Raw genomic sequence first — 15,208 nt, forward strand, 5'->3', positions numbered from 1 at the left:
AGTGTAGCAATATACCCCTGTGAACAACAATTCTGCGTAAAACCTCCTTTTTGTTAAAACGTGACATCATTTTGATTAGGGAGTCACTTTTCTGTTATGTGCGTGTATCAGTTATGTTAAACATTGTTAAGTAAAACACTAAATCAAGCCGAATAAACCAAACTTTTAATAACCCATGAGATAACGACATTTTGAAATAAAAGGGCATATGATACGTACACTTTGCGAATATGAAATCGAACATATAAGCAATACTATCCATTCGGTCCAATTTTTTATATCGAGCGTATATAACACATAATACTATGTTACATAACATTCAAAATGATCCCATCCTCTTTCTTAGCTTCCATTTCATCATATAATTATTTTCTTCATGTATTGGAGAGAAAGGTCATTTTGTCTTGCTGTTTTTTCATTTCATTCTTTTTTTGTGAGGGGGAGGGTGAGCATGTCGATTTAATAATCTATTAATTTCTTTACGTGTAATATTAGACGACGGAATATCTGAGATTATGGCTGGCCTGGGTGCTGCTTTCTCTCTGATAACATAATCGTCATTAGCAATACTGCAAAGGTTACTGCAAAGGTTGCCATCGTCAATGGTTGTGGATAAAATTGATAGGCCTAATCACTCTGCATGATTTAAGGGAAACAATGAAATCCATCGTCAGCCGGACTATAATATTCCCATTCGGGTCCAATCGCGCCTTAAATGGGGGTCGCTTCTGATCCCGATCGTAAAAGATATCGTATCTTATCTCAGCAGCCCGTATTGGTTCGCGATATTCGGATTGGAACGTATCAGTACGTTGCTGCACGTACCAGATCGGGGATCCTGATCGTAATGGTCATGTTAGATCGGTACCAATCGTGAACTCAATCAGGACAATCCTGTCGGATCGTATTTGAACGGCAGACCAGATCGTGACAGATCGTATCGCTTGAAATAGACCAATCGTGACCATATCGCATCCAAGCGTACCAACACGTATTGACTCTCATAACCTCGTATCCAAACGTGAAATTTCAGACGAGTTCAACAAATTTTCCACGATCAGTTACGAATGTCAAATCGTGGCGTTCGCAATGGATCGCACGATAGTGGGAACCCCGCTTTAAGGATCTCAGCGCTTAGTTATATTCAAAGGACAGGTAAAACAAATGGTGTACTACCTCAGTCATAAATCCTCCACTATATTCCGCTTCTAGACCTTTGAAACTTGGAAGACTTTTTTTTTTAGAACATATCCACAGAGATGAAGAACGTTTTTCTACTCGCCTTGATGGTAGCCGCCGCCAGCGCTTTGGCTCCATTCCACATTCCGGCCGAGAACCGCCTTAAAGGGCGCTACATCGTGGTGTTAGAGGTGAGTTGCCGATCTATCAATTATTTCATTATCCTCACATATTGTCTCATAAACAGAATGAAATGGGAGACTAAAAATTCTATACACTATGGCTGGAATGTGTTCGTCATAAATATAGAAAGGTATAGGTATTTAAGAGCTGTAAAAGCTTTATTCCACGAAAAATACAGGCATGTAAGGAAAGCTATTCTTCTCAAACAGTTTTGCAATTTTTCCTCTTGGCTATTTCAAGAAATAAAAAACCACAACACACGTTGATTTAGAAAAAAAAAAAGCATATCAAATTGTGTACTTCTGGGGAGAAAAAAAATCTGAATATTGGCTGATTCTCTCAGTTGGCCTATTCTCTGAGTTGATATGAAAGCGAATTTTTTGTTGCAGTATTTCTGTGGAGTTTTTTTTTTTAATATCTCGATACCAGCACATAGATTATTGTCTGCATATAATGAAAACACTCTTACACTTTCTTTAAGTGCGGATATGTATGTGGAAAATATTTTAGTGGCTCACTCCACCTTCCTAAGGGTGATGTCCTTTCATATTTCCGTGATGTTTGGGGTTTTTTCGCGTCACGAATGAGTTTTGAGCATGAAACAAGTATGCTAAAACGTTGAGAAAGTATTTTTCATTTGAATATTAATCATGCAATAATTTCAGTCATTGTGGACTCCTTAGCTCCCAGAAATATCTAAGTACATGAATGAAGCTACAAGCAAGTAAAAAGGGTGACTTATTCAAATATATTCGCAAATCATACATTATTCATTCAGTGTTACCCTTCTTGATATCTGCAGGATGGAGTTGACTTGGATTCCTTCATCAGCCGTTTCCAACAGAAAGTGACGGTGGAAACCGCCGTAGAAAGAAAGTTCTCAACGGCTCTGAATGGATTTGTTCTTCAGGCCGATGTTGCCGGTAGAGCCCTAAATCTCGTGCGTAAATATAGCCTTATTCTTCACGACTTCCTGTTTTGGAAACTTTCAGTTATTCTTAGATCATAGTTGATAATCCTGATTTCCATTTGATGGACATAAATGGATAAGAGGGCATCAGGCTTTGGCCCTGATGTGGATTTTAACACTGTTTACAGGACGTCATTGTTTCTCCATTTTTTATTTATTTCTAAATGAATTAACGTCCATTTCCTTTTACAAAGCTAAATCAATGTTTAAAAAAAATGGTCGAAGTTATGCAATCTACATTGAGCCTGTTTTCCTTGTAAGGGCTTTGATATAGACTTTAGACTTCAAAGGAGAAGTGTTCGTCGATAACTTTAATGAATACATGCATATCAAATCAAAGCAAAACAGTCAACAGCAACAGAAATGTCGTGAGACCCGAAATTTCACATTCATCAATCATAATCGGTTTAAAATTTAAATTGAGAATTGATGTAATGGTCTAAAACATCTCGTTAGTTGCGACATTGTTTTTGTTCGTTTGTCGATGTTGCTCTTTCATGAGAAGAGGAGACAATTATATCCTTCACATCAATCTACTTGAGTTGTGATGACTTAGAAATGATGTTTTCGTAAAGAGTAAAGAGTTTACAGTTGCTAAGATAACAGACAAAATGAATAGATTTTTTATGTAGAGGCATGATAAAGAATGATAGCAATATAATTACTTTATACTACTTCGTCTTCAAATGTTCCAAATGTTACTTCTACTACTACTGAAACTTCACTTCTTTTACCACATGTCTATAATGTATAAACTTCTAGAAAAGATATTTGAAAATGGCATCATAACGATATGTAATTGCATTGGCGTTAACTGTAATTTACATAATGTTTCGCCAGAACATTATTATAATTCAAGATCCCACAACTCTCTTATTTTGGTGAGACAGAAATTGAAGGTTTACTGTTTGATTTGTGTAACTTTACCCTTTTAACGGAAATCAACGTGACCACACAGACACAATTTCTATTTATACTGGCAATCGTGTATACAAGGTACTTTGTGTCTGACTATATTATGTAAAGCGATCAAATTTTTGGTATGTCCAAAGAACGAAATCAGCATTGTTCATCCCGAAATCTGTGCGTAATTTTCTATTCTGTAATGTTTGCAACTCATCACAACTTGTTAAAGTAGAAACACAGAACTGCCAATTTTAGCTCTGAATGTACACATGTAGTGCGTGAGAAATGGGAAATGTGCTGGGTTTTTTTTTCGATGTATTGCAAGTTAATTCCAAATGATGAGAATAACTGTCCCGTCATTATTGGCTTCTTCCTCTTCCCTCTTGCCCGCTCCACGGGCACGCGCTCTTTTTATCTATTTATTAATTTTGTTTTTATTGGTGAAACAGCTTCGCAGTTTACCAGGTGTGAAGTACATTGAGGAAGATGAAGTCATCTCCATCTACAGTGCCAACTACCAACCAGGCTCCTGGGGCATTGATCGCATTGATCAATTCAATAAGGAGCTTGACGACGAAATGAATCTAGAGGGTATGTGACTCATTTAGTCTCGGCTGTTAGCGCGCAACTTCCACTCCTCTTGTCTTTAACAGAGCTGTGTATCACTAATTTCCCATTCCTCAAAAAAATATCCCATTTAAATATGTGGGTACAGAAGATCACAGAAAGCGCAGTGTCACTAACCCCACGAAGGTTTCTTTATCAGCTTATTAAGCATGTTTCAGTATAGAATATTTAACTTTGACCCTGTTTACAGTGCGAGGCTTGGCCGCTGCCGAGCCGCGGCCGAGTCCACCTTCTTTTCAGTGTAAAAAGGCCAAATGCGAGGCCAAAATTGGCCTCGCATTTGGCCACGCTCTGGAGGTGGTCTCGGCCTTTTCTCAATTAGATTTTAGTTTGGCTTCCAAACCCTCTGCCTGTACTACTTCGCTGTTCAGGGTATTAATCCTCTCAACGTCGAAAACTAGTATAGTTTAAAGTGGTTTTGTCCTGCAAAGGATTTTTCATTCGGCAAAGACCTTTGCCCAATTGGCGACTTCGTCGCCACGGAATTCATTTGGTAAGGGTCTGAAAACCAGACAATACAAAATTGCGTTTGTTTACCAGCAGAGCGCCACTACGACAAAATATTGAAAGGTTTGAATCAAAAGCGCGGCAGTGTAAACGGACAAAATTGCGGGGCCCGGCCTCGCAATTGAGGCTGGGCTCGGCCAGTCTTACAGTCATAGTCCCCGTTTACAGTGCGGGGCTGGGTCGAGCCGCGGCCGAGCCCAACCTCAACTGTTGTAAACGCGGTGCGCTTAGTCTTTATTCAAGGCAGCGAAGGGAATATCCAAAGGTTATCATGTCCACAGCGCTTAGTCTTTATTTAAGACGGCGAAGGGAATATTCGTAGCTTATGATACAGCGTATATCCCTTTATCTAAAAAGAAAAAAAAAGAAGCAATTCCTCGTGAATTTTACCGTATTTTTCAATTATTTATCATTTTCCGGTGTAAACGCTACGGTGAAAACGCTAATACCACGCCAATGTCGCTTTATTTCCATCCAACAATGAAATATAATGCAAAAACAATGTACCGGTACACTACAATACATTATAAAGATTATATTGTAAATGAACAGAGTGATTTTTGTTTAAAACTTATGCATGTTTTGTTTAGAGGGTGGTATAAAAACAGTATAGATAATCCCTTTTATTAGGAACTTTAGATATGATAATGGTACATTGTTCTAGATAAAGACTAAGGACACCGTGTGACAGCTGTGGACATCATAACCCTTTGGATATTCCCTTCGCTGCCTTGAATAAAGATTAAGAGCACCGCGTTTACAACGGAACACCTGTGGACATACAGAAAACAGTGCTCTTCTTTGTATAGTGGTTGGTCTCGATTCAGAAGTATAGGGATATAAAAACGAGACCAAATTGGTTAAAATTCATTTATTATGACTAAGCTACTCATTTGGAAATGCTATCTTATAGCTTGATAAGCACATCTATGCCCGACAAACAAAATGACACCAAAAAGGTTTTGCCACCTCAGGTGGTACCAATAACCCATTTTTCGGGTTGAGGTTGTGAGCATGGACTAATAGTAGAGATGATCGGTATATCAGTAGTAGGTCGCTGAAAAAGCTGTCTTGCGTGTTCAGTAGCAGATTTGAAAAGAATGTAGATAACAGAAATTGTTCAGATGAAAACAGATTCCATTCATACTCCGCAGCAATCGTCCTTAGAAACTGAAAACCCCCCGCAAAGTTCTTCAAGTTGAAAAAAAAGCATGAAAATGAGGTTTCATTTCTCACACTAGTATAGGGTATAGAGTATAGGGTCAACTCATGTTATTCAGATGAACAAAATGACAAAGGTCTCGTGACATCTGAATCGATATTACAAACTAATACTAATGAGGACTAAAGTTTGAAAGTTTATCATGGTTTAATGTAGCAGTTGTGTCAGTCGAACCGCAAATCTATTCAAAATGGAGAGATGATGATATTGTCATATCACTCTCACTCGTTAACTGTACATCAATATTTTCGATGAAGATAATAATAGGCCCACATATTTAACATGAAATAATTGAGATGAACTTGTAACAGATTGTCTGATTGTAGTCTTGTAATAAGCTGGCAATCATACATGGCTTCAATAGGAGACAAGAATCGTACATATGAAATTATTGACCATTTTTTTTAATGTGTTGTTCGAACCAATCAGAAGCCAATAACGCCTTCTGGGGTGATGACGTCATCGTCGTCAATAATTATTTTGCTGTATGTGGTTGTGAGCAATATCACTTTCCAATGATAACATGGACTTATAACTATATATTTTTCTTAATCATGTTGTCTCTGATTTTGATGGAGCAAGTTCCATTCTTTTCATCTGTTTGGCTTTAATGATTTAAAGCCAACATGTACATGTATAGTGTGAAACTGCTCTTGACAGGGTCAAACGTGGTCAAATCTCTACTTGGGTATAGACGGACAAAATGAACACCTTATAGACGTAGGGCCTATAATTTGTTTATACCTGAATAGTGTTGTATAGGCCTGCATATTTTATCATGTCAGCTGTCGTGGTGCACCCAACTGGGTTCCTAAACGAGATATGGCTTTCTTATCACTAGTCTTTATTCGGGATTTATCTCCAAGCGTTTCCCTTCCCTACAGTCAAACCTGTCTATAGCGACCACCTGCTATATGAGACCAATAAACACAATTTCCCCAAGAGAAAAACTATGTTAACTACCCTGTCTACAGCTGCCACTTGTCTATAACGGCCACATTTGTCGTCTCCCTTGGATGGCCGTTATAGACAGGTTTGATTGTAACCTGCGCTGCCCACGTTAGCGTGAGGTCACACTGTCAACATCAAGCATCAGTACTTTGGTCTCATGGTTATCAGTTCCGATATATACTAGTAGCACGCACACACTAATGCTGTTTATCAAAACGGCTTTATTCGACTCCAAAGTAGGCACAATACTGCGGCTTTATCACCCTATAATAGAAATGCGTTAGGAGAGTGATTGTCATTTACTATCACAATTATGATCATTATTGCTGTTATGATTACTAGGTCTGATTTTATTGTAAATATTGTCCTCATCGTCATGCTCTTAAATTTCAAGTTAGCTTCAAATTTTCCATGGGCTCCTGATTACATGTATATACATTGCTTTCGCGCACTGCGTGTAAATGTACAATTTACGTACATTAATTTCCTCGTTTGGTTCCAGGCTACGGTGAAGGCGTACATGTCTACGTGATCGACACGGGAATCAATGTGGAGCACGAAGACTTTCATGGCCGAGCCTTCATAGGAGGGGACTTCATCGGCGGGGACGTAAGATCGTGTGAAAATGAAAAACTTCAGCTCTGGACTGTTTAAATTGACTCCACCTAAATTTATCATTAGAGATAGAGATATTACTTGATACTGTTACTGCTAATTGTAAAATGCAGTAGGCCCAATAATGATAATGGTGCGCCTATATGTCCTCTATCTGTTGGTTTATAGAAAACAACAAGAATTGTCTAAGTAAACTCTGGACAAAAAAAAAATCAACTGTGAAAAGCAACGTGCATTAAAAGACAAGATTGGAAACATCACAAATGAAATACGCTGGTCGGGAGGTTGTTCCGTAAGTAATCTGGTGGGATGCCCAAAAATATGTCGTGACCAAATCGAGTCTTGGGCATTAGGCTAATTGGAATAGCTGGAAGTGAGCGCATAGATTCTTCTGGTGTTTACGAGTACATTCGTACATTTTTATGACTTTTAATTGCTCTTAGGGTTTTATGGTTTTGTATTTAATCCAGTAATTTGTATTTCTTATATTTTGACAGTGAGTTTATATAGGAGCGATATATCCAAGCATCGCATCACGTGCATCCTTATAAAGCTTAGACTAGAAGCAGGGCCGGCGCCGCGTTTTTAAAAGTGTGTGTGTGTGTGTGTGTGTGTGTGTGCGGGGAGGGGGGGGGGGCAGTTTATATTTCTGGTGCTACTTCCGGACGGTTTCATCAGCAAGCAAAAACAAGAAGGCCCTCAACAGCAATGTTATGGTACAACTTCCGGGATTAGAAAGCTACTTCTGGGGTTTTAAAAAAAAAAGTGGGGGGGGGGAAGTGAATGGTTAGACCCAATGTATTCTTGTGTATTTTGCACAAAAAAAAATAAAAATATGGGGACACGAGGGACACACAAATTGCAAAAGAAAAAGTTTATAATTTGCCTCTAGGATAACCTGTATTCTTAGATACACGTCAGATCGACTCTTTTAAAGCCTTGTCAGAGCGTCAAATCATGATTTTATTGGGATCACGGTTGTGTGCAGGGCGATGACTGCAACGGACACGGCACGCACTGCGCCGGCACCGTTGCCAGCGCCACGTATGAGTTGCTAATGAAGCGTACGTCTACGGTCTCCGCACCTTGAACTGCTTTGGCTCTGGACAGAAAAGTTCCTCAATTGCTGGTAAATATAGTCAGACATAATTATATAGAGCATGCTCATGATAGCTCGCATTATGTCTGGCATAACGGCGAAATGCCATTCCATACTTAGTCTGGCTTACTATAGGCATTTGTTGGGTACAGGTAATACAATTACGTGGAATGGTAGGATTACAATGACAAATAATTATGATAATGATAATAATAATGATAATAATAATGATAATAATAATAATGATAATAATAACAACAATAATAATAACAATAATGATAAATTGATCAACAAAAAAACTGACAAAGTTAATGAAATCTATACATGGTTCATGCTATTTCATAAGGAAAGCGATGTAGGTTGAAACCTGTATACTCAAATCAGATGAAATGATGCCTCAGCGCTTTATAAGTCTCAATGCACACAAAACTACACTGAATTTACCTCTGTAAAAAAAAAATCGTAATAGAATACACGATTACCTTTGTTGTTTAAGATTATTGTATATGACAGAGAGTTTATTTTGCATACAGAACAGCAAAGTTATCTCATTCAGCATTTCAAAGTGCTTTAATCAACATTGATATTGTTCATATTACATAATGTACGCAAATGAGATGATATAACAGGGTCATCACCTTTTATCTCCGCCGTCATTTTGTGAGTAAGGCATCAAGAAAAAGAAAAGGAGTTTGGCAAATAATCCTTACAAGGTAGTCGTCACAGCCAAATGACGTCATCTCTAAAATAATATGATTTTACTGCTGCGAAGGACATGTATGTATCTGTGTTCTCCGTTTTGCACTCCTGAACCAAACACATTAATGAAATACACTCAGCAACAAAAAAAAGGAAAAAAAGAAAGAAAACACTTATTCAAACTCATATTTCTATAGAACATTTATATAATATTGGATGGCCTTGAGGTTAATACAAGGAAATATTGGACGAGTCGAAGACGAGTCCAACATTTTGCTTAGCGAGTCCAATATTTCCTTGTATTGACCGAAATAGGACATCCAATATTATCATTATTATCCTACAAAGGATTTTAGCAAAGAATATTTTCACTTACCCTTTCTGTCTCTGTGTGCTGTATGGTCTCCTACTGTACTTGATCCTGACATGGGGTATGGTACACTCTTCAGTGCAAGTTCCTCTGCATCCAGATCTGCATTTCTCCGACGAGCTGTAGATCTATCCATGGTAGCCGCCATGTTTCTGTTAGGCCGAGATCTAGCCAATTTAGACCAGAATTAGATGTTCTTGTATCCGAGATCTGAGACACAATGCACGTCACATCTACCGTAGATCGTGAAAGATCGAATTAACACATAACGTAACATGCATGCAAATGCAAGCGGCGGCCGGCTATATGTATATCGCGGGCTATCTAGCATTTAGCGCTGAGCTGATCGATCGTCGTCTGCACAAAAAATGCAACTTGTTTTTATCAAACCTAAATTTAATTTCCTGATATGAAAGTGATACTTTGAAAAATTGTATGAAAAACAATTTTTAACTGATTAATATATGAAATTTGTTTGTATTAACACAGAATTTGGGAAAAAAACGATATTTTAGTTAATTCGTGATTGACCAATCACAGATGTTTTTACTTCATATTTCGGGTTATCTCGTATATCTCAACTAATCACGGTGCAGTTTATAAAAACTTTGGGGAATCCCCCTCTTGCCGTCTGATATTTTAAATATTGGTCGCCTCGGCAAAAAGTATTGGTCGAGTTCAACTAACTTTCTAAGTGGGTCGGAGGTTATGAGGTGCGTCGACAAAATAACACTTGTATTTGGGCTCTAAAAATCCTCTGTGTGGATAATAATGTAGAATATTTGTCTAGATAGGCCTATTGATGTGTTATAGACCATGTTCAACGTAATGTAATTGGCTATCAACCTGGGCCATGTTTCATAAAGCTGTTCGTAAGGTTACGAACAACTTAAGAACGACTGGTGATCAGTTCTGATGTGCTATACTTATCAAAATTTCCCTTATTCAGCACAAGAACTGATCACCAGTCGTTCTTAAGTCGTTCGTAACTTTACGAACAGCTTTATGAAACACCCCCTGGTAGGTCATTAACAAGGAACAAAGTTTAATGTTTGGAACCGTTTCTCTCCCCCTCCTCCATTCCACCTCTGCACCTTCCCTCCTCACTTCCCCGACGAAAGCCCTGGACTGGGTGGCGAGCTCCGGGGAACGTCCAGCCGTTGTTTCCATGTCCCTCGGGGGGAGCTATTCCCAAGCACAAAACGAAGCCGTGACAAACACAAAGAACGCCGGGGCAGTGGTCGTCGTCGCGGCTGGCAACAGCGACACCGATGCGTGCTCGAGCTCGCCAGCGTCCGCCCCTGATGTAAGTTCGACCTGTTCAAATGTTTATATTCATTTTTTTTTTGTTGAAATGAAGTAAATGTACTGAAATGAAATGAAATGAAATGAAATGAAACTGCATTCTATCGATTATTCAAGTTGACATAATTTGAGGGAACTTCATCCCATGTTCAAGTTGAATTAATCCTTTCTGTGCCAGAAACTTTGGAGTATATAAAACACTGTGTGGTTTCTTTTGCTAATCGACATGCAAACGCAAAAGGGTTAAACGAACGGCGAGGAAAAACACAAAGACATTAACAGACAGAGGAGATTGTTATCAAATAAAATCAGACATTTGCATTATTACTTACGAAGTTTTAAAGATTGACAGTCACTTATGTCGATTGCAATCAAACACATTAATGTTATTATAAATAAGGTAGAGATCTCCTCACATGTCATCCAACAAAGTGCAAAGCGATATCATCACACAAAATCTCCTCTATGAGACTGATGACCTGTTCTTCATGTAAAAAAAAAAGAGAGAGAAAAATTATGTCTTTTTTTTTCAGGAGACGTACGTTATTCCGAAGGTTTGAGAAACCGAAAATAGAATAAGGTTCGTTAATCCAAAGGTTTGTTATTCCGAAACACGTACACGTCCCTTCTACGAATCATTGATGTACATATCGTTCAGAAAGTTTACGAAAAAAATTGAAGCTCAAGTAGCACTTAATAATCAATACATGCAGGCAACATAAATATAAAAGCCAGGCTCACCAACCGTGAGCTTTTAGCAGTGGCGTTAGCTGTAGTGGACGGGGTTGATAGAGCCCGCCCTCCCCCTTCCCATGCGGAGGGTGATGCATGCAGTGCCATCAATGAATTTTCGTTTGTTTGTTCGTTCGTTTGTTTGTTTGTTAGTTTTATTTTGCTTTGTTTTGTTTCGTTTTGTTTTGTTTGTTTTGCAAATGTTTATTGTTCACTAATAATTTGTGTGCAACTGTGCATTGCCATGAAAGCCTTTGTTGATATGCCTCTATTCTTCGCTTGCTCCATCATGTAACAAGGCTATCACGGTTGGGTCCACCGACAGTGAGGACACGCGCTCCTACTTTTCGAACTACGGCCCCTGCGTGGATCTGTTCGCTCCTGGTAGCGACATCGTTAGTCTGACGCACAACTCCAACACCGGTTCCACGACGCTGAGCGGAACCAGCATGGCGTGTCCACATGTCTCCGGTGAGGGCAGCACGCCATTATTCCGTCATTTCAAAATAAAAAGCAAAGCAAAAAAATAAATAGATAAAAATAAAAATAATACGCCATTCCAGAGTTAGCTCATGTGCACATTGGCACGAATACCCTTTCTTTTTCCTCTGTCGGTTGGGGGCACTTCACTCGTTTTCGGAATAGCATAATGCATTATTTACCAAAAAAAAAAAAAAAAAAAACGTTTTTCCCCCTAATTTATGCGTGTGGTAACACTTAGGAGTCCCTGAAAGTTTTACGAGGTTTAACAATTATTACTCATGTCTTACATTTGAAGCAGCTGTAGATTTCTGTGAGCCTACAGGTTCCCTTCAAGTTCAGTTTCATGTTCGTTTCTGTATTAAATCAATTCTAGTCTCATTGAGCTAGATATGTACTTACGGTTCGTTTGTGATAATAAAATTCAACCTAACCAATATAATAAGTAGTGATTTAATGTGTTACACCCCCCCCCCCCCCTTCGCGAAAAAACCCCACACAAACACTGTCAATGATTTTCTCTTTTTTTTTAATGATAACAGTGAACGTATTTTATCAATTTCATTACTTATTTTCTCTCTTTTTCTACTTTCCAAATATCAGGAATTGCTGCTGTTCTCCTCGGCTTAGGCAATACCGTCGATGAGGCCTACGACTCGATAAAGAATGGTGCGACCAATGATGTGGTCGAGGATCCTATGGACACACCAAACAAGTTGGCCTACTGTGCTTAAATACTGGTCTTCCTCAAATGACGTCATTTGACGAAGAAAACCATCCTGATGAATAATGATCTTCGAATGGTAGTTTAGAAAGCATTGTAGTTGTTACATTGTATAACTCATTACGTTGCGTGGACTATTCCATGTCATATGAAGTTTTTCCGTCCCAGAAAAAGGTGAAACAGTCAACATATCTCGGGGGGAACAGAACTCGACCGATTTTTGGAATGGTGTGGTCTTAAATTCACGAAAAATTTAAATCAACAAAACCTTAAACAGACAATACGTGTAATAGAATATGAACTTAATGATCATCCTAAACGAGTCTGATCAATCTGATCTTGTTTTTTTTTTTTTTTTTTTTTTTTTTTGGGGGGGGTGTATCTAACAATAAACAAAAATAATAGGGAAATTGGTTACTTTTTCGAATAACACATCTTGATTTTCCAAGTAAAAATGATATCTCATACAGTCCTATCCTAAAAATAAAATGGAACTCTTTTATCCAAAATGAGCCGTAAATGCATTACAGCCTCTATGATTCAGTTTCTGAATGCGTGCCATGGGCTGGAGCTTTGGTTGTGCACAAAATTGTATACTTTGTAAGGATAAAAGACTTGATGTGAAATCTGAATCTATAGCCACGCACCATTCTACTCTTATATCATAACAAAGGGTTAAATTGCAATCTTGCTTTCCTGTCCTTAGTGTGGGTAATTACCTTATTGCGTGTGTGTGTGTGTGTGTGTGTGTGAGTGTGTGTGTGTGCGCGCGCGCGCGTGTGTGTTGTACCTTTCTGTGTTTGTACATGTAAATGAAAGTTACACAACAATGGAGGCACTTAAATATGGATAGTAAATTAAAATACAGTGTAGATAAGAAAGACATATTCCTCATGCAAATCTGACAGAAACAAAACCAGTTTAGGCGATTGCCAAAGACAAAGTGAACAGATCCTTACATTAATTTTAATCAACGATAAAATTGTCATTACATATATCACAATTACATACGCATGTACTTACATTGTAATTCACCGCGACATTATATTCACATATCTGTGGGTTACTGTTTTGTTTTGTTTTGTTTCGTTTTTTGTTTCTCTTTGTGCAAAAATAAGGAAACATAAACTCATCAACTACATCCTCTGGTAATTAATCATCGTACATCTCTTCTGATTTGATCGCATGGAAAATGTGTAAAAAGTACATTGTATTACCAAGACAAAATAAAGAATTAAGAAATAAAATAGATAAATAATTGCGCCTTAGATCAAGCCTAAATACCGGCAAATGCAAACATACACGTCTATAATCCGAGCGGATTATTTTGGCCATATCACATTGTTTGATGTATCATTTTAGGGAATGGCTGATTCGATGTCTGTATAAAGAATGTCGAGTTCATAGCACTATTGGAAATTGTATAAAAAGCCATGAGAAAAATGTAAATTCGGAATTCAGTATCCATTATGATGCGCCTCAGAGTACTACAACTGTAGTAGGCCACTAATCGATGGCGCATTACAAATGCAGTACTTATTATTATTATTATTATTATTATTATTATCATTATGATTATTATTATTATCATCATTATCATTACTATTATGAGGCTCTGTGATAAACAATCACATAGACTACAAAGTACATAACTTTACAGGGTATCAGAGGAAATTGATAAACTTTGCTGCACTTTTATACATTTTTACCAGAGAGGTTTTGATATCACAGTGTTCAGTTCTTTGTCTTAACTGAGAGGCTGTTAATATTTTCATCAAACAGTGGAAGAAACATCTTCGCACATGGACATGCACATTACCCGAACTGACATATAAGACAAGATGATGAACAGTGTATCATGTGACTTATGTGTAACCTGCGCATAATGATAGTAAAAATTCCACATTTATGAAAATACCTATGACAGAGATGAAAACAATCTTCCATGGTCATTATCAGGGCAACATTCACCTCTCAGGCAATATTACGATGAAATGACTGCACGAGCAATGAGGGATATACTCTTATTGGTCACTCACATTGGAAGGAGAATCAAGTCGAAGAAAAAAAGAGAGCAAACGAAAGCGGCTCCTGATCTTGTGAGTGCAAGCTCCAGCGACATGAAAAATACAAAATATAGATGCTGAATATAGACTTGATTACTGAGAGCAGATACTTCAGAGGATCATCTCTAGGGGAAAAATCCTCTGGCAATTTCAAAATTCATGGAAAAAATTTTCCTGTCCACAAAACTGGCGTGGATACCACAAAGATGTGTTAATGCCTACATAATACGCCACGTATACAATCACAGGGAAAGCATATAACTATTACAATCTGGATCATTCATGCTATCAATGCACCCCAATATCCCAAATTCAATATTGACATGATTTCAAAGAAACTGAGAATGTAATTATAACTTTGTTTATAACATAACATACATGTATACATACACTGTACATAATGTACACATCTTCAGCCCTCGATTTGTTGATACAGCTGTAATTCTCCTTGGTTTGATTTCATTGTTTTTATCTTTTATACAAGGAAATAGACATTTCTAATTTTCGTTATCATTCTTGTACCGTCATAGTCATAAAAACACATAATTAAGATATAAACATCATAAAAATTCA

General features: G+C 37.8%; 1 pseudogene; it reads left to right on the plus strand.

Moving 5' to 3' along the window:
* The first annotated feature begins 1,286 nt into the window (after positions 1–1,286).
* On the plus strand, positions 1,287–12,579 carry LOC139719972 (aqualysin-1-like; annotated as a pseudogene).
* Positions 12,580–15,208: the final 2,629 nt, after the last annotated feature.

This window comes from Diadema antillarum, unplaced genomic scaffold (assembly GCF_040938485.1).
Source record: "Diadema antillarum isolate AM-2024a unplaced genomic scaffold, OU_Dant_1.0 scf00000117, whole genome shotgun sequence".
Classification (NCBI taxonomy): Eukaryota; Metazoa; Echinodermata; class Echinoidea; order Diadematoida; family Diadematidae; genus Diadema; species Diadema antillarum.